The sequence below is a fragment of the Dendrobates tinctorius genome, unplaced genomic scaffold (assembly GCF_039654945.1).
Source record: "Dendrobates tinctorius isolate UK_male_01 unplaced genomic scaffold, ASM3965494v1 ptg000265l, whole genome shotgun sequence".
Taxonomy (NCBI): domain Eukaryota; kingdom Metazoa; phylum Chordata; class Amphibia; order Anura; family Dendrobatidae; genus Dendrobates; species Dendrobates tinctorius.
In genome coordinates, this window is record NW_027361932.1 from 16,225,172 (window position 1) to 16,239,782 (window position 14,611).

The 14,611-nt window shown below is 41.2% G+C and overlaps 1 long non-coding RNA gene across 3 annotated transcripts in view; it reads left to right on the forward strand.

The window, feature by feature from the left end:
• The window catches only part of LOC141069522 (uncharacterized), a 209,683-nt gene extending 195,688 nt beyond the window's left edge, over positions 1-13,995 (forward strand). For 2 of the 3 annotated variants that reach the window (XR_012226584.1, XR_012226582.1), the window contains 2 exons: positions 12,264-12,967; positions 13,233-13,995. This is a non-coding gene — a long non-coding RNA (uncharacterized lncRNA). The remainder of the gene's footprint in view (positions 1-12,263; positions 12,968-13,232) is intronic. The other variant, XR_012226583.1, reaches the window with a different exon arrangement.
• The last annotated feature ends 616 nt before the right edge of the window (positions 13,996-14,611 follow it).

The following is a 14,611-nucleotide window of genomic DNA, read 5'->3' on the forward strand; positions in this document are numbered from 1 at the left end:
GCAAAGCCAGTGTGGCGACCTTACCCCTGGGGGCGCCACATTCCCCCCTAGTGAAAGTCAGCACTCCTGGGCTGAACAAAACATGAAAAGCATATATACAGTTAGACAATAATAATTGTACAAGATTTAAAAAAAAAAAAATGAAAAAGTTACAAAAGCCAAGTGCTTCAAAAATGGTCCTATGATGATAAGCCCAAGCATCAATGTCCATGGTCCATTCCTGGGCAAATGGAGAAATATTTACAAAGAAAGTTTTTGACCACACAAGTCCTGTGGTACTCTGTCCATAAATAAGGGAAACTCTTACAAGTTACCTGTAGGCACAAAACTCGAAAACAGTTACATATTTACAAACAATTTCAACATTCACTTTTGCTTTGCTATAAGATATCTGATGGGTGGTATACCTTGTGTGGTACGGGTAGACCTGCGTAACTCTAGTGTGGGTAAACTGGGTAGTATTCTCCTATGGACTCTTAGACTCACCATGGGCATAACAGGTTCACCACTGGCAGGGCGAGGGTTCTCTGGCTCTACTGCTGGTGTGACTAACTCACCACTCCTTCCTCTTGGCCCTCAGGGAGCACTCCTCCCCTTAATTTTGGTTCAGAGTTCCCCCTGCTGGCCTGGAGTGGAACTGTGTTGTATGCATAGGTAAACTGCGAGAGAGACCCTTCACTGCCTCCAAGCCTGGCATTACCCTCCCCTGGAGGAAGGCAAAGCCAGTGCGGCGACCTTACCCCTGGGGGCGCCACACATGATTTGTGGCTGCTAGACAGCCTGAATACATGTGGGGAATTCCTAACAAACAGGCAATCCCCACATGTATTCAGGCTGTGTAGCAGCCGCAAATCATGCAGCTGCGGTGATACAAACTAAATCTCCGAGCACGCCCAAATACTCGGAGAACAGCCGAGCATGCTTGGGAAAACCTGAGTATGGCTGGAGACACACTAGCAATTTAAAAATTGGTCCAATTTTGATGCAGGAGAGATAGACGAGTGCAATGCAAGTGTCAGGATAGCAGACATGGATTACATACACTAAATATATGCAGAATAGGTAGATATATACATGTCAGTGACCAATACAATTGGTAGTGTGTGTGCAAATTAGGTGACATGTATGTAATTAATAAAAGATTCTCTTGGGGGGGACAAATGGCGTTGGCTCTGGCCCAATTTTTAAAACCAGAAAAGGGAAAGCCAGCGACTGGGGGAAGATATTAATAGCCTAGGAAGGGACCATGATTATTGCCCCCCAGCTAAAAACATTTGCCGCAGCCGCTCCAGGAATGGCGCAACTCTAACATGCGCCAATTCCGGCACTTAGCCTCTCCCTTCCAACTTGCTCTGTAGTGGTGGCAAGTGGGCTAATAGTTGTGGGGTTTATGTGCCTTTGTATTGTAAGGTGACATCAAGCCCTCGGCTTAGTAATGGAGAGGTGTTAATAAGACACCTATCCATTACTAATCCAATAGTTGTTAAGGGGTTAAATAAAGACAGTGTCAGAATAAAGTATTTTAATGAAATAAAACACAACACAGTTTCCCCATCTTTATTGTACTCCTAATTCCTGCGACGCCCTCGTTCTAATGTAATTAACATAAAATAATAAAGCAACAATAATAAAGCGTTCTGTCCCACACTATAATCCATATCTGGGGTATATACAGTTTACAACCAGGATGGTGCCAAGATGCGACCGTTCTGGCTGTAAACCACTGATGAATGAGGAAATGCTGTCAGCGCAGCCTCAGTGATAATCGCTGACATCACTGATGCCGCGTTTCCTCACAACCTGACCCGCACTGAACTCAGGAAGATAGGAGAATGAACTGACATTTTCCCACACTCCAGAGTTCATCGCAGTTCAGGCCGGCAGGGAGGGCAGACTCAGTGACGTCACCACTAGTCACTGAGTCTGCGCCAACAGCATCTCATTCATTCACCAGTGGTTTACGGCCGGGATGGTTGCATCTTGGCACCGTCCTGGTTGTAAACTGTATATGACCCAGATATGGATTACTGCATGCGACACAACGGCGGACAGGTAAGGCATATTATTGTTTTGTTTTTTTTTGTTTTGTTACAGGAGAACGAGGGCGTTGCATGGATTAGCTGGATAATAAATATGTACAAAGAAAAATAGCGCTGCTAGTTTCAGCACTTTGAGCCTGCTGCAAGTAAAGATTTCAAACACTAAGGGATATGGAGAACAAATAAATAAAAAGTATATAACTGCGCTGTTAAAATAAAGTGCAAATAGTGGATGAAATTAATTGCCTAAATATTAGTAGCAAGTCAATTACACTCATAGATGAAAGCACATGTAAAATTTAAGTAGGTACCTTTTTTAGAGGACCAGTGTTATGTAGGGCATGAGTAGATACGAATAGCGCGGCTAAAAAGAGATGTCCCCATCTTCAAATATGAAGCCACATAAGAAGGATAAAAAATATAAAGATAAAAAATGAGTAAAAGTCCTTCCAATAACTATCTATTATCAGTCTACTAAAATAGATGTGACCGAATAACTACAAAGTTCACACTACCTCAAGTGTTAAATCCAGCAAGGAAATATGCGTTTCCATAAGATGAGGAAAAAAAAAATATATATTAGTTTGGAGTCACTTAACTTGTTGTTGATAGTCCGTTATCCGATGGCAGCTTTGAGGCATCTGAAGGGGAGCGCTGTTCCGGCCGGTAACAGACGCTCACTATGCCGGGAGCTGCAAGCACATGCGCTCATTCTACTACCGACGCATGTGCTTGCAGCTCCCAGCATAGTGAGCATCTGTTACTGGCCAGAACAGCGCTCCCCTTCAGATGCCTCAAAGCTGCCATTGGAAAACGGACTATCAACAACAAGTTAAGTGACTCCAAACTAATATATATTTTTGTCTTCATCTTCTGGAAACGCGCATTTCTCTGCTGGATTTAACACTTGAGGTAGTGTGAACTTTGTAGTTATTTGGTCACATCTATTTTAGTAGACCGATAATAGATAGTTATTGGAAGGACTATTTTTCTCATTTTTTATCTTTGTATTTTTTATCCTTCTTATGTGGCTTCATATTTGAAGATATGGGACTACTCTTTTTGGCCGTGCTGTTAGTATCTACTCATGCCCTACATAACACCGGTCCTCTAAAAAAAGGACCTACTTAAATATTACATGTGCTTTCATCTATGAGTGTAATTGACTTGATACTAATATTTTGGATAATAAAGATGGCAAACTGTGCTTAGTGGTTATTTCATTAAAATACTTTTTTCTTGTTGTGTTTTTATTTAACCTATAACAACTGTAGGATTAGTAATGGATAGGTGCCTTATGGACACCTCTCCATTACTAAGCCGGGCATTATGTCACCTTACAATATAAAGGTGACATTAACCCCACAACTATTACCCCATATGCCACCGCTACAGGGCAGTGGGAAGAGCAAGGCTATGTGCCAGAATTGGCGCATCTTTTAGAGATGCGTCTTTTCTGGGGCGGCTGAGACCTGTCGTTTTTAGCCAGGAGTGGCCACTATCCATGGCCCCTCATTAGGCTTTTAACATCAGCCCTCAGCTGTCTGCATAGCAATTGCTGGCTATTAATTATAGGTTGACCCTACGCCATTTTTGGGGGTCCCCCTATTTAAATAGCCAATAAAGGCTAAATATACAGCTGCGGGCTCATATTCATAGCATGGGAAGATCCATGGGTAGTAACCCCTTCCCAGTCTATAAACAACAGCCCCCAGTCTCTGGCTTTCCCTCTCTGGTTTGGAAAATTGCATGGGAGCCCACCCCATTTTTTCCAAAAAATATTTTTATATTAAATACATTAACATTAAGCTTCACACATACTATACTATTTTTATTTTTCACACACCTATACAGCATATCTACCTATTCTGTATGTACTTACTGAATGTAAACCATCTATTCTATCCTTTTCATCTATCTATCTATGAAATATAAATACATAGGGGTGTGTAACTGACACACACATATATATATATATATATATATATATATATATACATATACATGTGTGTATACATGTACTCTATCTTTTCTATTATAACATGGCAGTGTGATTTCACTGTAGCCGGATATGAATTGCCGGCTTTTGAAAGGACACTGGTGCGTAAAAATCAGCTCCCACAAACATGGGTGCGGAATACACACAGAGAAGCTTTTTGTAATCGCAGTGATGAGCATCAGTGTGCTCTGGATGCTCGTTACTCGGCAAATATTTTTTTAATGCTGCTTTTAGACAGCCAATGAACATGTGGGGATTGCCTGGCCGCATAGCGTCATCAGGTCTATATAAGATCCGTGAAGCCATCCTAAGTAATGGGAAAAGTGCTTTTCTGTGGATCCACTGTCTAGTTGAAGGAAATTTTCTTGAAACCAAAAGAGTTGATGGGTTCCATTAGTATATGATCTAGTTCTTGTTGTGGGCTGTCAGGTGGTTGTCACATTGGAAGTTTTCACACTGCATACAGGATTTCACAGCCAGGACATGACATTTTGTACAGTAAGTACAGAAGATCTTGGTATCCTTCATATAAGGCTGAGTAGATGTGAAACACTCCACAATATTCCCCAGCAGGGTTGATGAAATAATAGTCCTTGAAACTGCTAAATTAAAGTAATGGCTTTTTTCAGGGCTAATTCCAATAGATTCGTTTCTGTCATGATAATACCCCTTTTATCTGCAATCCGTGTAGGGTGAAGTGCAGTAGGTATAGTGTTTGACAGGCATCAAGTCAGGGATTATTGCCTTATAAATTCTAACCCTTGCTGCTGTTTTTTACCATGCACTCATTAACCAATTTATGTTTTTTAATTCATCTGTACTCAGAAATTCATCAAAGCTGGCAGTGTTACTTACATTACTCCACAGATTCTTGCTGCCACGTACAAGAAAAAATCTTTTCAGGGCCAGTTCAAATCACTTCTATATTCTACAATAATACCTTCCTTATCTGCAATTCATCCAGAGTGAGATGTTGCAATAGGTATAGCGTTTGACAGACATCTAGTCAGGGATTATTGCATTACAAAATTCTAAGCCTTCCTGCTGGCTTTTTCCATGCCCTCATTGACAGATTCATGTTTTTTTACATTCATCTGTACTCAGAAATTCATAAAAGCTGGCAGTGTTACTTGCATTACTCCAGAGTTTCTTGCTGCGACATACAAGTGAAAAATTTTTTTTTAGAGCCAATGCAAATCCCTTCTATATTTTACAATAATACCACTCTTATCTGCAATTCATCAAAGGTGATGTGTGGCAGTAGGAATAGCATATGACAAGTATCTAGTCAGGGATTATTGCCTAATATATTACAAACCTTGCTGTTGGTTTTTTCCATGCACTTATTGACCGGTTCATGCTTTTTACTGTGTTCTGTACTCAGAAATTCATCAAAGTAAGCAAAATTAAATGATTTAATGTGTCCATTCACAGTTTCTCTGTAGCACCTGTATGTAAGAGGTAGTAGTGGTAGACTTTACGCTACTTGATCTGGAATTACAACTTTTGAACTCTCCAGTGCTTTGATTCCATCTATTTCTGGGTGGTTCTTGAAGTATGTTTGGGTCATTGTCCTGCTGGAAGACCCATGACCTACTATGATGCAAACCCAAATTTCTGACCCCAGGCACCACCTTACAACCCAAAATTCTTGGGGAATCTTCACATTTCAAGGCACCCAGGGCCACAAGCAGCAAAACAACCCCAAAATATCTTTGAAACTCCACCATATTTGACTGTAACTACGGTATTCTTTTATTTGTAGGCCTCATTCCATTTACACTAAACAGTAGAATTATGTGCTTTACTAGAAAACTCTATCTTGGTCTCATCTGTCCACAAGACACCTGCTGGCCCTATAACAATAGAAAGGGTCTCCTGATGGCCCTCTACAAATAGTGATGGACTGCTGATGGCCCTAAAAAATGACTTGCAATGTGTCTGATCACACCACATGGCCAGCTAAGGTATTAAAATGATAAAATTACATTTCCTTTGGAATTTTTTTTACAATTGAGGTTATGTGCACACGTCCGGAATTCCCGCATATTTTATGCGTTTTTGCGGCTTTTTTTGCCGCAAAAACACAGTGTAAACGCTGCGAAAACGCATGAAATAAGCAAGCCATTGTATTCAATGGCATTCTGAACAAGCTGTGCTAATGCTGCGTATTTTTCCACGGCAAAATCGCATCGTGGAAAAATACGCAGCATGCTCATTCTTTGTTCGGAATCGCGGGAATTCCGCACACATAGGAATACATTGTTCCACTTACTTTCCGCATGTGGCTATGCCCACCATGCGCAAAGTAAGCGGAAAATGTGCGGATGGTACCCAGGGTCTGGAGGAGAGGAGATTCTCCTCCATGCTCTGGGTACCATATCCCTGTAAAAAATAAAATTAAAATAAAAAAAAATCATGTTAGTCTCACCTTCCGGCGTCCCATTCCCAGCTACAATGACCTTTGTTGACGTAGCAGTCTGTCATCAAAGGTCATTGTCACAAGGCATCTCTGGGAACGGGACTTGCCGGGTGCATCGCGAGGATCGGGAACGCTGCGTGAGACGCCAGAAGATGAGAATATCACAATTTTTTATTTATTTTTTTAAAATTATTTTAAACTTTATATTTTTTTTTACTCCTGATGCTGCATAAGCAGCCTCAATAGTAAAAAGTTGGTCACACTAGTCAAACACTATAGCTAAAAAAGAGAGAAGCCAGCGCTGCTTGTGGTAAGAACACAATACATAAAGTGCATATGCACATATTAATATCTAACTGTACTCAAAATGAGATATTTGGCAAAAAAATGATCATTTGAGCCACCCCGTCGCGCAAAGGCAATCTCATGTGGGGCAGTCCTACCCTCCGTTTTTTATATTCACTGTGCCATTGCGGCTCCCTAAATGTATTAAAAGCAAGACCATATTGAATGCAATCTGTACCTGAAGCATTTCTGAATCACTCCCATGGAGCCAGAAAAAGCAAGCGCAGATAAAGGCCAACCAGGTCTGGATATAGACATCTTAAGTTTAACCTCCACACTTGCCTGACCAGCAAACACAGATGAAGGGTGATGCAGGTTCAGACACAGGTGCACAATTAAATAGAGCCTGGGGCAGGGCAGGGCTACTGTGTGTGCACAGCAGCCTAGATCAATCACAGTGAACACAGAAAAAATGGCGAACATAACCCAGCGCGCACGGCAACAGTGGCGGTCAACCACAAACCAACATACAGTAAAAAAAGGAGAGAAGCCAGCGCTGCTTGTGGTCAGAACGCAATACATAAAGTGCATATGCACATATTAATATCTAACTGTATTCAAAATGAGATATTTGGCAAAAAATTGATCATTTGAGCCACCCCGCCCCGCCAAGGCAATCTCATGTGGGGCAGTCCTACTCTACGTTTTTAACATTCGCTGTGCCATTGCGGCTCCCTAAATGTATTAAAAGCAAGACCATATTGAATGCAATCTGTACCTGAAGCATTTCTGAATCACTCCCATTGAGCCAGAAAAAGCAAGCGCAGATAAAGGCCAACCAGGTCTGGATATAGACATCTCAAGTTTAACCTCCACACTTGCCTGACCAGCAAACACAGATGAAGGGTGATGCAGGTTCAGACACAGGTGCACAATTAAATAGAGCTTGGGGCAGGGCAGGGCTGCTGTGTGTGCACAGCAGCCTAGATCAATCACAGTGAACACAGAAAAAATGGCGAACATAACCCAGCGCGCACGGCAACAGTGGCGGTCAACCACAAGCAGTGCTGGCTTCTTCCCTTTTTTACTTGATGTTAGTCAAACACTATGCTTGACGAGTGTGACCAACCTGTCAATCAGTTTTCCAAACGATGCTACAGATCATTTGGAAAACACTAGCATTCTGCAAGCTAATTACGCTTGCAAAACGCTAGTTTATCACAGGAAATTTGCAGGAATTACGCATGCAGAATTCTAGCATATTTCCCGCGGCAGGGAGTTGCCGAATTCCCACGGAAATTTCCACGGGAATTCCAGACGTGTGCACATAGCCTGAAAGCAATTCAAACCTGCAAAGATGTGTGAACTAAGTCCAAGGTGTGGAGGACCATTTTTTTCTCTTAATTATTTTGCCTTATATACAATTCATTATCCTGGAAGTAATGTTTTTTAAATTGGATTTGACTGAAAAAATGTTAAGTGCGATTTTGTTTGTTTTATTGCCAGAGGATAAAAGTGGCGTAATACTTTGACAACATTGTTCTCAGCATTGATCTGGGATTCAGAGATGCTTCCAGGGGTCTTCCCCATGCTGTTCCCATGCCATTTCAGTGCTGATTACATCATTTTCAGCAATTATTAGAACCCTTCCAGACTTCAGTGGGGCCGCCAGAGAAATTCTCGCTTTTCCCATTGACTTCCATTATACTCATTTCTTGGCTTGAGCACCAGAGTATTACAATTTGCTTGACTTGAGTAATGAGTACTAGAGCATTTTAGTGCTTGCTCATCACTAGTCCCTATGTTAAGCAGAGCAGAATGACGGTGGAACTCTTGATCTAGCAATTATACTCGCTGGGTCACGTGGTGCGCCAGCCAATCACAGCCATGCCAATACTTGATATGGCTGTGATGGCTCCGGAAGTGTCCACAATCTAAAAGATTGTTGATAGACGGCGCTGCAGCCTTTTACCAAACTTTATTTAGCATCCAAACCCAAACAGTGAAGCTGATTTCCAGTAAAAAGTTAGTGTTCAGTGTTTGGTACAGGACACTAGGTGTCCGGTACGAACCCTGAATTTTACAGTTCGGGTTTGCTCATCCCTAGAGAAGTTTTATCAACCAAGACAGCAAAATGGTGTGCTTTCTATTGTCTATATCTTATATGATGGTGATGAGCTCCTAGTAATGATGCCTTGTATGTAGCGGGGGCCATTCTCTCTGCATACAGCTGTCAGTATTTATGTTCCTTCCTTATTCTCTACCATCACTGTGATACTGGCTGCCTGTCCATGTAGCACAGTAATATACAGCATCATCCTCTGGATGCACCCCATTAATGTCTAGATATCCAATGTTACCAGAGGCGGATCCCACAAATCGTGCTGGGACCCCGTCTCCTCTTCTGTTGTTGGATGGATTTGAATAACTAAGAATGAATGAGGGTTTGTTCCCAATTTTTTGTTGTATAAACACCACCCAATTGCTGTTGACAGTGAGACCCCCTCCTAGGGTACAGGACAGTCTGACATTTAGCCCAGGAGATGCCGTAATCACAGACGGTTCCAGAGTCACTGAATGCTGAGCTTGGGACACTGCAGAAGACAAAACAGTCAGGACTGTGAGACAAGGTTTCATACATAATCTATCATGTCCATATATATAATTCACTATTACTGTACCTGTGATAAGTGCAGTCAGGAGACAAAGGGTGAGTGCACTGATCATGGTGAGACAGCCAGAGATGAGACAGCCACATGTGGAGATTTCTTGTATCTCTTCACCAGCACTCCCCTACCATATATACTCGTAGCCCACAGCTCCTCCCAGTAAGCAAAACCAGCTAGGAAATATATTGTCATCAATTCTAGAAATTCGGGATGACACTGAGGTCCTAATAATAACACTGTTTAACCACAAAATTGTAAATTGAACAAAAGTAGCTAATTCGTACAGACTTGATGGTGCTTAAAATGAAAATATGACAGATGAAACTGAAAATTAGCTCTAGTTTTTATTTTACAAGTGTCGACCGTTGAGAATTGTAATGTAGTAAATGTATGAAAGCGAATGCATGTTTTCATATTAGGTTGTATTATTAGGTTTATTAGGTGGGCAATTCACGGGGAAGAGAAACACTTCAGCCTAATACAATAAATGTACAAAATGAACAATTAATTGATTCTAAGAAAATTTTTCTCCCTCCACTAAACATTAATCTAGGACTTATGAAAATCTTTGTAAAGAGCAATAAGAAAGTATTTGACATAAAAATTTCTTTAAAGCGAACCTGTCTCCTGTTATGGCCACTATAAGATGTCGCTATAATGCTGTAGATAAGCCCCTGATTCGACCTGCAAGATAAGTATAATAAGTTTTATTATACTCACCCGGGGGGGGGCGTCCGCTGCGGTCTGGTCCGATGGGTGTCCCAGGTCCGGGTTCGGTGCCTCCCATATTCTTGTGACGTCGCCCTCCTGCTCGCTTCCTCACTCCCAGCATCGCTCGTCTGCACAGTTGTACTACTCTGCCCTATTCAGGGCAGACTAATGTACTGCAGTGAGCAGGCGCTGGGCCTCTCTGACCTTTCCCGATGCCTGCGCACTGCAGTAGTTTCCTCTGCTCTCAACAGGGCAGAGAAGTACGCCTGCGCAGGAGCGCAATGCCGGGAGCAAGGAAGCAAGCAGGAGAGCGGCATCGCAAGAAGATGGGAGGCACCGGACCCGGACCTACAACACCCATCGGACTGGACCGTCCCCCCCCGGTGAATATGATAAAACTTATTTTTCTTATCTTGCAGGTCGAATTGGAGGCTAATCAACAGCATTATAGAATGCTGTAAATAAGCCCTGAAAGGCGTTGGCCGCATCCTATAGCGGCCAAAACATGTGACAGGTGCACTTTAAGTCATGCAAAATTGAAAGAGGGTATCTAAGTTGGCCCACAGTTTAGGGAGCTTTAGGCTGGGTTCACACGTACCGGAACTCTCGCAGAAATTACCGCGAGAATTCCGGAATTCCATTCCGCGGGAAAATTGCATTTTAAATTCCTGCGATTTTCCCGTGGAAAAACTAGCATTTTGCAAGCGTAATTAGCTTGCAGAATTGCTAGTGTTTTCCAAGCGATCTAGAGCATCGCTTGGAGAACTGATTGACAGGTTGGTCACACTCGTCAAACATAGTGTTAGAAGAGTGTGACCAACTTTTTACTATTGAGGCCGCCTATGAACGGACGTCATTGCTTGCAAAGGCTGACTGGGAACGGGAGCGTGGAGAGAGGCGGGAAGGCTGCACAGGATGTCGGAAGGTGAGAATAACAATATTTTTTATTTTAAATTCTATTTTTTACAGGGATATGGTACCAAAAGCCCGGAGGACAGTCTCCTCTCCTCCGGGCCGTGGGTACCATCCGCAAATGTTCTGCTCACTATTCGCATGGTGTGCACAGCCACATGCGGAAAGTAAGCAGAACAATGCATTCCTATGGTTGCGGGATCGCCGCGATTCCGCGAAATTAATAAGCATGCTGCGCTTTTTACCGCGAAGCGATTCCGCCGCGGTAAAAACCGCAGCATTAGCACAGCATTGCGGAATCCCATAGGAATGCATGGGATGCTTATTTTTCGCGTTTTCGCGGCAAAATCGCGCGGTTAAAACCGCCGCGGAAACGCGAAAAACCTGCAACGAGTGAACTCAGCCTTAAAAGAACATTCAGTTCGATGACGTACTTCAGGCTGTCAAGAAGGCAGTGTGGAATAGTTTTAACCCCTTTACCACCTTGCAATTTTCTGTTTTTGCCATTTCATCTTTTCCTCCCCTTCTTCCCAGATTCATAATTTTATTTTCCCATCAATATAGCCATATAAGTTTGTTTTTTGTGATATGAGTTGTACTTTTGAATGACACCATTGATTTTATCATATAGTATACTGGAAAACAGGAAAAAAATTCCAAATGCGGTGAAATTGTAAATAAAGTGCAATTCCACACTTGTGTTTTTTATTTGTTCACGAAATGGGAAAACAGACCTGGCAATATACTGTAATTCCCCAAGTTAGTACGAGTACATAGCTATTAAACATGCATAGATTCTTTTTTATTGTAAGTAGTGAAAAAAAAATCCAAAATTTGTAAGAAAAAAAATTACTTATGTCACCATTTTCCGAGACCCATAGCAACTGGGGCTAGGTGTTGCTTTTTTTTTATTTATACCATTTTGAGGTAGATACAATGCTTTTATCTCCTATTCTTGCCTTTTATTGCATTGTTGCAGCCGCCAAAAAAAACATAATTATTTCTTTTCGATTTTTTTTTTTTTTTTTAATTACACCATTTACTGATTTAATTAATTTAATTTGTTTTTATAAATCGGACATTTCTGAACGGGATAACAAATACTTGTATTTTTTATTGTTTTATTTTGAATGGGGCAAAAGGAGGGTGATTCGGACTTTTGTGTTTTTTTCCTTTTTAATATATTAAAAAAACTTTAAAACTTTTTTTTCTTTTTACTGGCTTAGGAAATTTGAAGCTGCGATTGTTCAATCATTTGTGCTATACATAGCAGTGCTTCAGCACGATCGCAAGCCCCAATGAATGCCGGCCACGAGCAGACTCCAGCTGTGATGACAACCCATCGGCGCCATTGTAGCAGACCAAGGGATTTCCGCAGGGAAGCAAGGGACTTAACATCTCATTTCAAAGCTAGAGACTATCCACACGAAGTAGTAGCCCGTGCCTTTCAGGCTTCTACACAGGTAGATCGCAAGGATCTTTTAAGACCTCGCCCTTGTCAGCAATTAGCCAAGATCAACATTATTACTCCTTTCAATAATCATTGGAATGATATATGCTACAAAAGAACTGGGGTATATCCTTCTCAGCGAGCCCAAAGTGATCCCCTTATTAATGATTCCCCAAAACTCATTGCTAAAAGAGCAAAGAATCTGAGAGACATGCTTTTCACAAGTCACAAGTGGGCACGTATCCTTGTGGCAACTGCTCTACTTGTCCTCATGTGGTCTCCAACAGTATGGTATCCATTCCATCTCATCCTGTTCCCATTCAGACATGGCACTACTCAAGCTGCCGAACTAAAAATGTTATCTATCTTCTCATTTGTGGTTGCCCAAAGGATACGTGGGACAGATGAGTCAAGAAGTACGCCAGAAGGCACAGCAACACACATCCAATATCGCTTGTGCCAAGAAGGACAAAGCACTTAGTAAGCCTATTACCTCGGCAGCGTCCCATTTTTGGGATTTTCATAATGGAACGTGGGCAACTGGGGGTCATGGTTGTTGACATAGTCCAGACTTCTATTAGGGGTGGAAATGTCACAGACGAACTCCTCAGGCGTGAATCCAAGTGGATTCATGACCTGGGCAGTTTAGCACCCAGGGGCCTTAATGAGGAGCTTCTTTTTACAGGCTTTAATAATAAATAACTCAATTTTTTCCACTAACTTTTTCTTCTATATTTCTTCACAGGTTCCACTTTTTGTGACCCTATCACTATTTGCTTTTGGCTCGTTAGCACTGATCCAAGTCTTGAATATGATTGGGATACTAACTTCTGCCTGTGGACACCCGATATCAGTATCTGTCCTGTTTGATATCAGTATCTGTCCTGTTTGGATATTCACCTGCCATTGACTTTTATTCAGATGCCACTTGAAAATGAACTTTTTGGATATTCCACGGGACACTGTACTTCAATATGTATTTAAGGATCTGACTCCTTTCCTGTGTGCACCATATTCATTAAATTTATTCTGGATTAATATCCCTTATTTTGTTCACATGTTTCTTGAACATGCACATTTTTAGACATCTTATATGATTATGTTGATTATGATTTTATCCCTTCACTGTATGCACTATATGTTTCTCTTTTCTCCTTTGTTTATCAGCCTGTGGAATCTCCTTAATACTTTTGCCCCTTGGATTTTTTAATTAATTTAATTATTAATACAATAAAACAAAATATATATTTTTCACTCTTGTAAATTTGTATTGATAATTTTTTGCATACTTACCTATATGATCCCGATCCATATCTTCTTGTTCTTGATTTAACTGTGGCCAAATTTGGCAATCTGGACTTTCTTATCATTCCCAGTTGAGGCACTTGAAAAGCAATGTCTGACTTTCATTTGTTCCTTTTCATAGATTTTTGATTTATTATTACTTTTTTTAGATTCCAGTTATTTCTGTGACCATTATGGGTTTTTCTGTCATTAAACGATGGGTACCAAAAATTTTGACAACGTGTGTATATGATTTTGTGAGCAAAGATCAATATACGGTAACCTCTCTTTTAATCATTTAAACTTGTGCTCTTTCTGGGATTTTTGGTCCACTGGGTGGTCCTATCAGTGACTGAGAGCTTTCTTTGCATACAGAGAAAGTAGTCAATCACTGATGGAACCATCCACTGGATCGAAAATTCCCAATAGAGCAGAGGTTTAAATGAGTAAAGCATGGGTTAGGTCATGTTCATGCTATCAATATTTTACAGCAGTATTTGGCCAAAACCAAGAATGGGTGATAAATGCAGAAGTAGTGACGGGTTTCTATTATACTTTTCCTCTGGTTGTTCCACTCCTTGTTTTGGCCTATAAATACGGAGGTAAAAACTGACAAAATACTGAATGTATGAACATGGCCCTATACGGAATCTTTTACCACCAAACTGTATATCAATCTGCTCAGCTCCTACCGCTCTATAGCCAGGCACCTGCAAATTGGACTGCATATTCAGGGTGACAGGTTCCCTTTAAATACAGGATTAAAGCAGTGCAACTGGTCTTTGTGTAAAAGAAGATTAAGAAACCTGTTCCATATCAAAATTATGTAACATAGAATAA